Source organism: Lactuca saligna, chromosome 3 (genome assembly GCF_052625555.1).
Source record: "Lactuca saligna cultivar CGN05327 chromosome 3, ASM5262555v1, whole genome shotgun sequence".
Lineage (NCBI taxonomy): Eukaryota > Viridiplantae > Streptophyta > Magnoliopsida > Asterales > Asteraceae > Lactuca > Lactuca saligna.
In genome coordinates this window covers 192284768-192299588 of record NC_136419.1, presented here as the reverse complement: position 1 = coordinate 192299588, position 14821 = coordinate 192284768, and the positions used below count along the sequence as shown (strand labels likewise).

At 38.2% G+C, this 14821-nt stretch overlaps 1 non-coding gene across 1 annotated transcript; it reads left to right on the top strand.

Moving 5' to 3' along the window:
- The first annotated feature begins 14381 nt into the window (after window positions 1-14381).
- On the top strand, window positions 14382-14488 carry LOC145038003 (small nucleolar RNA R71). Its single transcript, XR_013679107.1, has one exon. It is a non-coding gene; the product is annotated as a small nucleolar RNA R71 (small nucleolar RNA).
- Window positions 14489-14821: the final 333 nt, after the last annotated feature.

Sequence of the window (14821 nt, the reverse complement as noted above, 5' to 3'; positions counted from 1 at the left end):
AGTGCTTATACTCTTATATGTATCTCAGGTTCGTTATCCAAGCAATATAGATTTGTCACCATCAGAATTATGCAGGTAAGCAAGGTGATTGTTTTCAGTGGTTCTACTTCTACCAGACAGAATTATGCAGGTAAGCAAGGTGATTGTTTTCAGTTTACATTAAGGTTATCCTTATTGAATCAATATGTTTTCTTGTAGGAAAACATCCCTATTTACAGAATCACATGCCTACCCAAGGTCCTAGGGGTGGTCTGCTTTCACAAAACCAGAGGACAGCAATTCCTCAAGTATCTTGGGTTAGTAGTGGTCAAGGTGTAACAGATCTCCCATTCCCAAAAAGGCTGGGAGTTGAGTTTAATGGGAGAGATAGCCCTTAATCTGCTGAGAGACAAATAAGCTTGCAGACAACTAGTGCAGGTATCTTGAGTGGCATAAGACTGTTTTTATACAGTTATAGACAACAAGTTAAGTCTTACTTATCATGTCAGATTAATTTTTTTATTTTCAGGTCAAAGTCAAACACGTCAGTATCCAGATAATGTTGTTCGACCTTCTATTGGTATGACTACTTGCTCTCTTTTTAATTTCTTGAGATCGTTTTTATGACAATCAGATCGAATTGATGCAGCACCTGTGAGTTATCCGATGAATCCTCAAGGTCCCCGTTTCAGTCATGGTAAATAAAAACCTAAGAAGTGTATGTATACAGTTGGATATATTGCATACATATTTGATATTTTTTTTTGTTTGGTCTTATGTAGGCCAATCTCAAATGGTTCAGCTTCCTAACAATCCTAGAGGACAAGCTCCTACAACTTCTGTTGATGGTCTCTCTAATAATTTTGAGTATTATGCGAGACCATATCACAAGAGAAGTGCAGTGGACCCACCTTCAGGCGCCCATTGGGTTCAACGCCAGAAGATGTCACATCCAACAACTACTCATCATTCAATGCCAATCCGATTCCCCACAAAACCAGTTGCTTCTGTAACAGCCAATCTTGCTCATCCTTCCATACCAATCTACCAATCACAATCAGAGACTCAACAACATGTTCGTGCTCTTATGAATCCATCTATACCTTACACATCAAATTTTAGACCTCGCGTTCCTATGACAGCTGCTCCTAGTCCTACAGTCTCTCATATTACATGGAAAGGTACACTATCGTTTCTTACTCTTACTATTTCTTCATATATATATATATATATATATATATATATATATATATATATATATATATATGACATGGTAACTACTAACTAATGTAATGTGTTTGATTATATGCCAGATCCTGAGACAAGTCCTCCTGAATTGACAAAATATAAATGCTTGCTATGCAAGAGGGATCTTTCATTAACATCAGAAGGTGCAGTATACCAGCCTACAGCACCACCAGCAGTTGCTGTTCTTCCTTGTGGCCATACTTTTCATGATCAATGTTTGCAAAAAATCACTCCTCAAGACCAAGCAAAAGATCTGCCTTGCATTCCTTGCGCCATTGGTGAAAATTAGGTCCCATGTCTATTCTCTAACCCTACTTTTTATGGGTCCTTATATAAATATATACATATTAAACGTATAGATAGATGATGATATTTGAGATCAATTGGATGATTTTTGTTCTAATCACATAACTCAAAACTCTGCTAAACTGGTAGAGAACTGAAAAGATTTGATTTAGACCGGGTATTTTGGGTTTGGAACGTGATTCTCATTTCAATTGAGTACATATTTAGAGTTCTTTGGTCTCATTTGAATTATATTAGATGATTTATTTAATAAAATGTACATAAAGTTATGAATCTAACTTGGCAATTTTTGGTAGTCCACTTTTGAATTTTGCATATCGTATACAAGAAAACACGAGTTTTTTCTTATGCGACTACTACAAGTTATTTTATGGAAGATTTAAAGGAAACCATTTAAATATAGGGCTAATGACATAAAAACCCTTAAGTTTGTAAGTTTTTGTCGGTTTTACCCTCTTGTAGATTTTAGGTTCATTAAATTCGGATATTTGAAACTTTTTTTTTTTAATTTTAATTTTACCCTCTGGTTTATTAAAGCCTTTAAGTTTGATAGAAATGTTCGATTTTACTCTTTCTTTTTGGTTCATAAAAGCCCTTAAGTTTGGTTTCTAGTTCATTGTTTACCGTGAGACTGACCAACCTAGCAAGCTACAGGTGATTAGGCGTCCTTCGTGTGTGTGTGTATTTTTTTCATTATACAATTTTTATTTATTTATTATAGTGATATTTTCCTTACATATTGTTTATCTAATAGATCCGTGATGAAGGCACAAAATGGTCATTTCCTGTTCAAATTGAGAAGGAAGACACCATATTTCTTGTTTTAAAGGAGGAAGATGGCACTCTGGAAATTTGAAGGACTGGAATTCGAGGTTATGAAGAGGCATCATGTTTCATTGTTGTAATCCGTTGTGGACCAAGATATGGCCCCATTAGGTACACACACATCATATAACTTTGTATATTTATCAAAATGAAGGATAATTCAAGAAGCCCACTTTTATTTATTTCCATGCTTCTACCTTACTTGTGAAAAAATTGTGCTTGACAGGATTGAAAACAGAACACTTGGAGAAGTTGTTAGAATTTGGCAGTCTGGTTTGAATAATTGTGTGCATAACAGTAATGAGGTTCTACAATTCAGTATTTCCTTATTCTCCTTTGACATTTTTTTTCTTTATATCTTCAAACATATAGTTGTAAAAGAACTAACTTTAATAAGGAAATAAATTAATTGTTGAAATTTTTGATTGATTAAGTGTCTTGATTGAAACCGGTTGTACATGTTTTGACAAGGAGTTGTTGTATCTATTCAGAGTAGGCTTAGAGCAATGGTTGCAAGAGATGAGTTCAGAAGAAGAAGAAGAAACAAGCCTGCAACTAACAGGTTGACTCTTTGTTGACTTATTGTTGTTTTTTGTGCAGAAAGGTGCTTTATGTTCTGATACTAGTACTGGTCAAGGGGGTATTATTACATGGAAGGTGCTTCAATACACACTTGCTTACTCCATTGTACACAAACTAAGGAAATAGGAAAACACACAACGGAAATTGGAAAGCGAATGAAAATGACAAGTGATTTTGTGTTGTGTTTACAGGGTTGATGAAAGCGAATAGCTCTCAAGTTAGAAGTGGAAAAGAAAGCTCAAGCCGAAAGAGATAAGATGCTGAAAATGCAAGTGTTGTATTCTTCATTTCAATTGTTAGTATGAAACATAGAGTAGATTAGATGAATGCAAATTTATATATTGTAAGAATTAGAATTGTATGACATTAAAGTTTATTCAATGGATTGTATTTTTTTGTATATGGTATTTTATTTCTATTATGACACATTAAATGTAAATTTAATTTAAAAATTAATAAATATATAAATATATATTTTTTTAAATATTTAAATTTACGATACGCAAAAATGTGTGTCATCTTCATTTATGACATGGCCTTTCTTGACAGGGGCTTTCTTGATACGCATTGCGTGTCATTAACACGCGCGTCGTAAGGTTACGACACGCGAATGCGTGTCGTCTTCCTTTATGACAGGGCCTTCCTTGATACGCATTGCGTGTCGTAAACGCGCGTCGTAATTGTGCGTCGTAAATGAGCGTCGTAAATGCGCGTCATCTATAGACGACGTGAAAAAGCGCGTCGTCTCTCTTTATGACAGGTCCTTCCTTGACGCGCATTTGCGCGTCGTCTGAGCCTTTTACGACGTGCAATGAGCGTTGTAAAAGGCTATTTTTCTAGTAGTGACCCAACCGGCACCTTCGTTCGATCCACTTTCAATAGGTGAGTTCATACCCCTGAATTAACCTTTTAAATGTTTTTACATGCTTTTAAATACAACTTAAACATGCTAGTTATTATATCAATCACATGTGATTGATAACCCGCATGCACAAGGATTCATTACACTGTTAAGTGTTTTACCAAGTATGATATTGTAAATGGTTTTCTAAAACGTCTTTACTTGTTCAAAGCTTTTCTCAAATTGACTCTCGCGCTGTATGTTTTATTTCAGATTCAGTGACAACAGTATTTTAAACAAAGGATTTCTTTACCTATAATGCTTTATCACAACTTCATTTAAAACTTTTTTATGAAAGGATTTCTAAAGGTTTTCAAACTTATTTTACAAAAGAATACCAGGTCGTGATTTTCTTAAATGTAATGGTTTTCCAAAGTTGCCGTGAAAGTTTTCGTCCACATGTTTATACTCCTACTTTGTTAGATACTACTGCTTCGTTATACTTCTACCTAATTAATGCTCCTACTTAGTTAAACACTACTACTTTGTTAACGCTTTTACTTCGTGATACACTTTTAATTCGTAACACGCTTTTACTTGTTAACGCTTCTACTTCACGATATGCTTCTACTTGTTAATACTTCCACTTCACGATACGATTCTACTTGTTAACGTTTCTACTTCACGATACGTTTCCACTCATTAACACTCCTACTTTATTAATGCTACTACTTCACAAACCACTCCTACTTTATTAATGCTACTACTTCGTAAACGCTTATACCTTATTAGCACTTCTACTTTGAGAAACTCTTCTACTTCATGAAATACTTCTAGCTTGTTAATGCTTCTACTTAATTAAATTTATGCCTGTGCTCGTATAGTTATATAAATAATGTTTAAAGGACTTAGGAAGGCTACTTCGCCATATTTCCTTTTCTTCGTTGAGATGTGGTCTGGTGGGATCGGATATCCGTCCGTTGGTTGTTTGATCATTAGTTATACATTATGTATACAATCATAAACATATAGGTTTACATCAGTCAGTTCAGTTGTGAGTCTCTATCACTTGTCCAGTATTTTACATCAGATCTCACTATACGAGATGCATCTTCAGGACACGGCCTTCTCCGTTGTCTAGTTGGTAACTAGAGTCCTCTGTAGGGAGAGTGGGTATTATGTGTATAGATCTATACGGGATTGACACCCCCGCACCTTGACTGCTAGCTACAGTCCACAGCCTACCAAGCCAAAGGGTGACAGATGTCACATTATTTCCGATGCTTGCAGGGCGTCAAGTTCTGTAGTGTCTATCAGTATGGTTACGAGTATCTAGGGGTTACCTTATAATTCATGGCCTTAACGTAACGGGAATTAACACTGTATTCACTGTTTTTAGACCTTGCTAGACGTATCATTCATTTGATATTGTCTGGGGTCCGTGTCTTCTCTCGTTAGACTAAGTCAGGCGTGTCGTTCATTCGATACTCTCCTGGAGTCTATGATTTCTTTTGCCTTAGTCAGCAGTCTTCACTGCTGAGGCATATGTTATTTTCCTTGACATTCTCCTACTTTCTTAAAAATCAATACCATATTTTGATAATGATAGTGTTAAGGGAAAAATTACTTTTTACAACATAATTATGTCCAGTCTTGGTAGAAGACTGCTTTTAAATTAGAAAATATAGGATTTTCTGGAAAGGACTCTAATTCATTGTATACTCTAAAACTACTATTTATATAAAGTTATTTGGATAAAATGACACTAAATACTTATGAACTCACCAGCATTTGTAAAAATGTGGATAATCGCTTTCAAATAACTTGTATTCTCAGGTCAGCAATAGACAGGTACATCCCGAGAGCTTTTGGTGAAGACAGTTTAGTACTAAACTGCACCTATATCATTACTTGTATTACTTTGATGTTTCTATGTAATGTAAACCGATGTAAAACTATTACCTTTAATGCAATGATTGTTGTACTATGATTACTATACTGCATATGTTGTGATACTTGACATGACGTCATCCACCCCAGAACGTTTCCGCCATTCCGGTTTTAGGGTGTGACACTTACTTAGGTGGGGTACGCCAGGTACTGATGGATGAGGTCCACAAGTCGAGGTTCTCCATCCATCTCGGGGCGATGAAGATGTATAAGGATCTTTTCCCTGATTATTAGTGGCCCTGCATGAACCTGGACATAGCTTGGTACGTGGAGTGATGCTTGACCTGCAGGAAAGTCAAGGTTGAGCACTAAAGAACACACGACAAGACGCGATCGTTGGATATCCCCATATGGAAATGGGAGGACATTACTATGGATTTCATCACAAAGCTCCCCAAGACCGCATGGGGAGTGTATTCGATTTAGGTCATTGTGGATCGGTTGACCAAGAGTGCCCATTTCATTCCGATCCTGGAGAGCATTTTGTTCGAGAAGTTGGTCGACATCTACATCAAGGAGGTAGTAGCTCGGTACAGGGTGCCAGTTTCAGTGATTTCGGATCGAGATGTACAGTTTACTTCCAAATTCTGGAAAAAATTACATGATGAGTTGGGTACTCGTTTTCACTTTAGCACGACTTTTCACCCGCAGACGGATGGTCAGAGTGAGCGGACCATCCATAATTTGGATGATATGCTATGGGCGTGTGTCTTAGGCTTTGGTGATCGATGGGATACCTACCTTCCTCTGGCAGAGTTTTCCAACAATAATAGCTACCACGCCAGCATCGACCATCCTCCCTTTGCAATGCTTTATGGGAGGAAGTACAAAACCCCGATATGCTAGGGTGAGGTTGGGTAGAGGGTCATGGGGAGTACCGAAGTGGTACTCGAGAAGACAGAGGGGATCCAGCAGCTCTGAAGTAGACTCCAAGCGGCCTAGAGTCAGCAGCATACTTAAATCAACAGACATCGATCGAACCTCAAGTTCCAGGTCGGGGATATGGTCCTTCTGAAGGTGTCACCTTGGAAAGGTGTCATCCACTTCAGAATACAGGGAACAGGTATATCAAGCCTTTCAGCAATATAGACTAAGTAGGGAAGGTTGCGTATTGGCTGGATTTGCCAGTCGAGCTTAGTCAAATCCACAACACCTTTCATGTCACCGAACTATGGAAGTGCTTGGTAAATGACTGATGTGCGTAAACTCACTTAGTTTTAATCCTACTTTTAGTTGTAAAATAAACACACGAAGGAAGTGTACCTATCAATTGTGGAATAGTTTAAGCAAGTAGGGTATCGAACACAGGGAACGGAAAATTAAAAATAAAAACTAATTCTATCTAAATTAATTAATAAGTAGATGGTTTTCTCTAGTTTTACAAGACTAGAAACTTACTAACTATTACTTAATCTAAAAACTAGAAAAACAGAGAATTAACTAGATTCAATAATGCGAAGGAACTTCTGTTTAGTTCAACTCAATTGATCCTATGGTTGATTTCAAGGTAATAGTGCAATGGATTAATTCTTTTGTTGGTTACCGATTCAAGTGATTAGGTTCGCGTTCACTACACTAATACTTAGCAAATAAACTAACTTAAACAGTGATCAGTTGTCTAATTCAATTTAGTTCACTAGATTAATTATTCGGATTACTTTAGACTCACAATAGTTAAGCAATTTGGTTTTAATTAACTTCTTGTTGATGGTCATCACACAAGCTTGCACATAAGTTTACTTAATTTTCTTATTAATCCTAGTTTCATGTTCATTAATCCTAGACATATAGCAAAGTAGTCACAAGATATATGAGGTTGATAATCAAACGATGTTCATGCTATTTAATTATCTTCCTATTAACAGAAAATCAATTATCATTCACACACAAGGTTCTTTAGCAAGCTAAAATAACAAATAAATCACCAACATTGAATTAATCCTACCAATAATCAAACCATAGTCTCAATTTTGTATCCCCAAACAGAAGTTTAAGAGTTTTAGCTCATGATTGAAGTAAATAACAGCACAAAAACGAATTCTAATTGTCTAACCATAATGGAAAACAAAAGATTAAGTATAATGATGGATTTTGCCTCAAATCTCCTTCGGGATTGAATTGTAGCTTCTATCTTCGTCTTCTAGGGTTTCTCTAGCCTCTGAATCGCAGCTAATTACTCCAGAATTATCCCAGAAGTTTTTTCCCTCGATCTGAGAAGTTATATATATATTTGAGTATCGACTCGTCGAGTCAGGTGGCGACTCGTCGAGTCTATCTCACAATATTCGTATGCGATAAGCATCTGGGTTCCCGAGTCATTATCCTCACTTGGACTCGCCGAGTAGATGTTCTTTTTGGTGTTTTTCTTCTTTATCCAATTCCCGAGCTCCTAACCGCCTCTCCTGCTTCCTTTTGCTTCCGAGCTTCATTTTTGGACTGAAAATACAATTTAAACACTTTTAATTACCTTTTGTCCATGAAATGCAATAATTTAGCTAATAAATGAATAAAAATCTATACTTAATACAAACTAAATATGCACATATAAAAATACCCCACACTTGACTTTTGCTTGCCCCCAAGCAAAACTGAATTTTAAGACATTAGAATTATGTATGACAACTCCAATCTAACCCAGCCATTATGCCAAGACCGCAACGCATGCATTTGTGTCTAAAATCTTTCCTAAGGACCCCCATACTCCAAATACTCACAATCCTCATAAACATTCGCCCACTCACCCCTAACTATGCTCATTTTATGCAACCCTCCGAATCCATCCTCAGAAAACCTCTTACCCTCAAGGTATTTTTAATTGAGCAACCCAAGCATACATAATATATAATTACAACTTTTCGATACCACTATGGAGCTCTTTGAATTCTTCACTTCCTTGATAATTTGATCTTTGATCTCTTTGAATTCACCACCTTATTGTTTATTTTTGGTATCTTCAACTTTTTGGATTTCTTGGAATTTTGATCTTTAGATCTTCACTTTATTTGCTCCAAAATTCTTACAACTTTTCTAGTAATTCTCTCTTTTCTTTACATGTATTCCTCACTTTTTTCACTCAAATCCCTACATGCTTAAGCAGGGGCGCTCAATCTCAACCTTTATTGGCTAACGATAAAAATTTTCCTGGATACATTTCAGGTTTAGGCTGCTAAACGTCTTGCATCCCTCAGGCTGAGCATGGTCGTGTTTTTGTCTCATGATTTCACTGGAATAAGGAAGCCACAAATGCACTAGAACGTGTATAAGCTCAACTAAACATTTGGGTTTTCATGCAATCATCAAATACAATTCTAACATGGAATCCTAATTTTGTTTACCAAAATTTCCTAAATTAAATCCCTAAGTCATATTTTTGGTATGCAACAATTTTTTTAAAAAAATTAGCTTAAATTAAGATTCTAAATTTTCTAATATGTGACTAACACCCTACCCCACACTTATTTTATGCAATGCCCTCATTGCATATTATGCAAAATAAAAATGCAAATATAGAGAGAATTGGAACAAACTCCCCTGGGGTAGCAGTCAATAGGTTGACACTCTTCTTTCAAGCTCCTATTTCAATTGACTTTAGCCATGAAAACAACGCATCCATGACTTGGGCATCAAAATCTCATGTGGCAGCTCCAAATATGCAGGTAAAACAGTGCAAAGTCTTCAAGAATTGATATGGAAGAATAAGTGATCAAGTGGTACACTTAGCAGCATCAAATCAGCAGTCCATTGGTATAAAAATGATGGACTCGTCGAGTCATATATAGGACTCGTCGAGTACCAGCGCGGCCATCTCAGAATGTGTGGAAATACAAGGCGACTCGTCGAGTCAGTTAAGTGCACTCGACGAGTAGGCCACTGGACGAAAAAAACATGGTATTTTGCAACTGTGTCAGCCTCTAAGAACTCTTCTAACTCCTCACTTCTAGACTCAATTTCTCAGATCCCTAGGGACCGGACTTGACACTTTGACTTTAACGCTTCGCTTCCTTAACTCTCTTTCACTCGTTATAACACCCGTTCGCTATGACTTTAAACCCTTCCTAAGCAAGCATTCCTAATCCAATCCTGAAAAATGACTAATGCAAACAATCATTAAACAAAATAAAGTTTTAACAATTCATACACACCAAATAAAAATAAAAACAGAAAATGAAAATTGTTTGATTAAAACACAAATAAATCAATCTTCCTCCTCATCATCATCCGTGGCTACTCCACTTCCTCCTGCACCACTTCTTCTCGCACTAATCAGCTCATCCTATGACGGAATAAATGGATAATTGCCACAATCAATATGTGGGATGTTGAAGTGGTCGAATAATCGGATGTGGGATTGATTGCTGAAGTTGATCACACGCGCCATTTGATCTTGTAGCCACCTCATCTCCACATTGTACCAATCCATTGGTACTTCTTCATTTTCAACCGGAATCACCGGCAGCTCGTCCTACACATCCCGTTCCCGTCTTGATCTAACCCTCCTTCCCGGTTCTTCGGGACCAACAACGGGGTCATCATGCGGGATAGCATAATGACCACCACCATAGTCTTCAATGATTCTTGCTCGCCGGAAAAGAATTAGATTGAATGGAGGTGTAGGAATCATCGTCATAAAATTCCATGCACCACAGTTCATCAACCCAAATGAATTGGCTAACCGGGTGACAAACATACCACCATTAATACGGGAAGTTTTGCGATCCTTGACCGCACCCTCCGCGAGATACGAAGCCAAATACCATGGAATGTTGCAGAAGATACCGGGTGTAATAATACTCCATAGATAGAAGACATCAAGGTTAGAAACCTTGTCATCATCCTTTCTTTGATTAATGGTGGAAGAAATGAGACGATGTATAAGGCGGTGGGTAGGTGATCTAATGCTCCTTTCTTGTGCTGACTTTGGAATATAAACCTTGTTTCCAGTTGTGTTCCACCAACCCGTGCTAGTTACTCCTTCGGGAAACACCATATGAGTTTGCTCCAAGAAGGCCCGAAAGATAGGTGTCGAAACCAAGGGCTGGTCATATATCCCCAATAGACAAGCAAGATCGGTCACCGAATAGTGATGAAGTTCACCCCCAAGGCAAAAACCAAAACTTGTTGGGTGATAAAAATTCACTCCCCCCATGAAAGACACCGTGGAGAAAAACTCTAAACATAGTTCCAAGTACACCGGATTTTGAATCCGAAAGACCCGGCTCCACCCGTCACAAATCATTGTCTCGCCTCCATGGGTAAACTCCTTCAAAAGATAAGGAGCTAACTCCTCTTCATACCGCACACTTTGTAACCACTCCCAATCTATCTTGTTAGGCACGTACACTTCTTTTTTCCGTATGTCAGCTAAATTCTTCTTCCACTTCTGCATTGTTGAAGCGGACTTGATTCGTGGAAAGTTTAACCAAGGAAAATCTTCTTGGTTTGCACTTGAACTTTGCCTCCTGCTAAACATACTTCTGCAAAACAAAGATACAAAAACCCAGAAACATAGATCATAATTAAAAAACAGTCATGCACAGGTTTCCACGACTCGACTCGTCGAGTCCATGTATGACTCGGCGAGTCGCATGAACTATACGAGTCAGTCGGCGAGTATACTGAAATTGGGCCATGAAACCTGCAGATCACTTCAAGGGTTTTGTCTAGACACATGTATATAAGGTATTTAGCACAAATAATCAAGTAAAACATCATATTCCATGAAAAATCAAAACCCTAGAATTTACTATTCTTCCAAAATCGGGTTTTTTCTTGCAATGTCCATCATATACAGCCTTATAATCATGTTCTTGACAGAAAACAAGAAGAAATTCATTACCTTTTGAGATGATACTTGAAATATTTGAAGAATAATTGAAGGAAAAAGATGAATGCTTGGGAGAGAGTTGAGAGAGAGGCGCACGGCGAGTGTGTGTGAAAAGAAACTGATTCATTAGGGTTAAACCAGATGTAAAAATAAATGTTATTATTATTATTTTTTTCTGTGAATAATACCGACTCGTCGAGTCGGGGCCAGACTCGGCGAGTCTGGTCGCGATGCATGATATTTTCCGAAATCTGTACTGACTCATCGAGTTATGGTTAGACTCGGCGAGTCTTTTGCAAAAATCCAAATTTTGTTAACACTTTTTTTTGTAATTTCTTTAGAAAAGAACACTTTTTTCACCCCACACTTAGTCCATACGCACTCTCAAGCAAACATATCCGATGAATTGGAAGATTAAAATTCTAAAAACGAAAAAAAATGCAATTAAAAGAAAACGTGAAAGAAAGCAAACTCTAAATAACGGGTTGCCTCCCGCCAAGCGCTTATTTTTAAGGAGTCGTTAGCTGGACTCCTTCCCGTCTACGTCTCGTCATCTTCTAGCATCGGGAATTCACACCTTATCTTTTGTGGTTTGTACTTTGTCTTGTAAGCGTGAATCTTCTTTTTATAAGCCCTTTTTAATTCCTCTCTTTTCTTTTTCACAGCATCATCCACAGCTGCTTGGGCTTCCCATTTCCTCCTTTTCTTTGTTACCCCATTCTTTTTCGCCTTCTTTTGCACCTTCTTCTCTTTAAATTTAATTACTTCATATTTCGTGATGGTTCGTGCTTTAGGTTTAGTAGTGAATGGTTGATCAGCTTCCACCCTCCTTTTCTTTGTCTCTTCATCCTTGCCTGTGCTCAACCCTTCTTCAAACGAAATCGTATCAAGACATGCTACATTGGCGTATTGAACTTTCATTCCCATTCCTCCTTCTACTATTTTTTCTTCTAAAGAATCATGTATAATATCGAAATCCAAGGTATGTGAAGAACAAGTAACAAACAGATCTAAGTCGGCTAAGTCCTTGCCAAAGTCGACTGGACTCGTCGAGCCCATTAAAGTGACTCGGCGAGTCTGAGCGAGTTCCATCAATTCTTGGGTGTTTTCTGAGTTGGCTCCTTCCAGTAGCTTTTCTAACTCCTCCAAGTCCTTGTTAACATCTCCATCTTCTTCCTAGTGTATCAAAAACTTGCTTGGATCTTCTTTTAGCAAACGTGCAAGCTCTTTTTCTAATATCTCATCATCCAATTGGATCATTGAGATTTCTTCATTCTTTTCCTCTTCTTGCTTGGCTTCTGGAATAACTTTAAACATTACCGACTCATCACCCACCCTTAATGTCAATGTAGACTCACATATATCAATTAAAGCACACGCAGTGTTCAAGAATGATCTCCCCAAAATAATTGAAATTGCAGGGTCTTCTTCCATATCAACTACCACGAAGTCTACTGGAAAAATAAACTTGTCAATTTTTATAAGGAGATCCTCACAAACACCTTGTGGACGAATTATCGTCTTGTCCGCCAAATGGATCTTCATATTTACCGGCCTTGGTTCTGGTAAATTCAACTTCTTAAAGAATGAAAAAGGCATCATATTGATGCTTGCCCCCGAGTCAACTAATGCTCGGGTGAAAACTTCATTACCAAATTGGCATGGAATCACAATAGTTCCTGGATCACCCTTCTTTTCAGGTAGCTCACTCATCAATATGTCAGCGACTTCAGCCAAATCTTTCCTAGCAGCAAAAAGGCCCTTAAGCAAGTTGAAGTATTTAGGTGTTTGGAGTATTGTTTCCACAAATGGCACATTAACTTGTAGAGCGTTAACATGTTTCATAAAGGTTCTGTATGCTTCTACTTTTTCTGCAGGCATGGCTTTGATTGGGTATGGCAGCGGAGGATTATAAGGCTTCAAAGAACTGACAGGTTTATCATTTGCACATGGACTCGTCGAGTCCAATGGAGTGACTCGGCGAGTCGAGTCGGGTTTTGCTGGGTCCGATTCTTCTACCTTTTCCACCTTCTTATTGGAGATTCTCAGTGCTTCTGTAAATCTTCCTTCACTGCTGGAGGTTATTACTCTTACATTCTCCATTCTTGGATTGGGTTCGGTGTTACTCGGAAGTTGGCCTGGTCTTCTTTCATTCACTTGATGTGCAAGCTATCCCAGCTGTTTCTCAATGTTGAGAATGGATGCTTGCTGATTCCTCAACATATTTCTGGTATCTTGCATTGCTACATCGTGATCATTGTGTCTTTTCTCGGACGCGGTTATGAATCTTGTGAGCATATCTTCTAAATTGGCCTTCTTTTCCATCACCGACTCTTCGTTTTGATAGAATCCCCTCTCCTTCTGTTTGTATTTCTCCTCCTTAGCCTTTTTATATTCTTCGTATGGGAGCCATTCCTTCTTCGGTTTCCTCCAATCATCATCGTATCTATCGCCACTAGAGTAAAACACTTGAGCCTTTTTATTTCCGTTTTCGTCTCGTTCACAATCCTTGGTGAGCTGGGCCCGCCACAATTTTCGCATCCTACCCTAATAGCATGGATTGTTTGATACATTTTTGTCATTCTTCGAGCTAGGCTATCGAGCTTAGCTATTACCGCCGCCATGCTATCATTCACTGAGTTCACTGCTCCCCGACTTACTTCATTCCTCGGATTGTGGTATTCTCTAGAATGCTTAGAGAATTCTTCAATTAACTCCTTGATTTCCGGAGGCGGTTTTCTGGTGAGCGGGCCTTGTGAATTGACCAGTTGCCTTGTGGTGAGATTAACTCCATCATAAAAATTGGAGACCTCTTGTTGACTATTAAGGTCATGGTGTGGGCAATTTCTAAGTAGGCTCTTGTACCTTTCCCAAGCTTCATAAAGAGATTCTCTGGGTTGTTGCTCAAAGTTGGCAATAGCTTTCTTTAGCTTGGCTATCTTGGAAGGCGGGCAGAAATGGTCTATGAACACTTCTTTCATCTTGGCCCATGTGGTGACCGATCCGGGAGGAAGTGACTTTAACCAATCTTTTGCAGCTCCTTTAAATGTGACAGGAAGCATGCGAAGAAGCTGGATCTCGCGAGGCACATTTGGTACATTGAAGTAATCAGCCACATAATTTACTTCATCCAAGTGCTTATAGGCGTCTTCGTGATCTTTCCCGTAAAAAGGAATCTCCTTGAGTTGAGCGAGAATATGGCCCTTTAGCTCGAAAGTTGTCACACCCCAAAACCAAGAATGGCGGAAACGTTCTGGGGCGGAGGA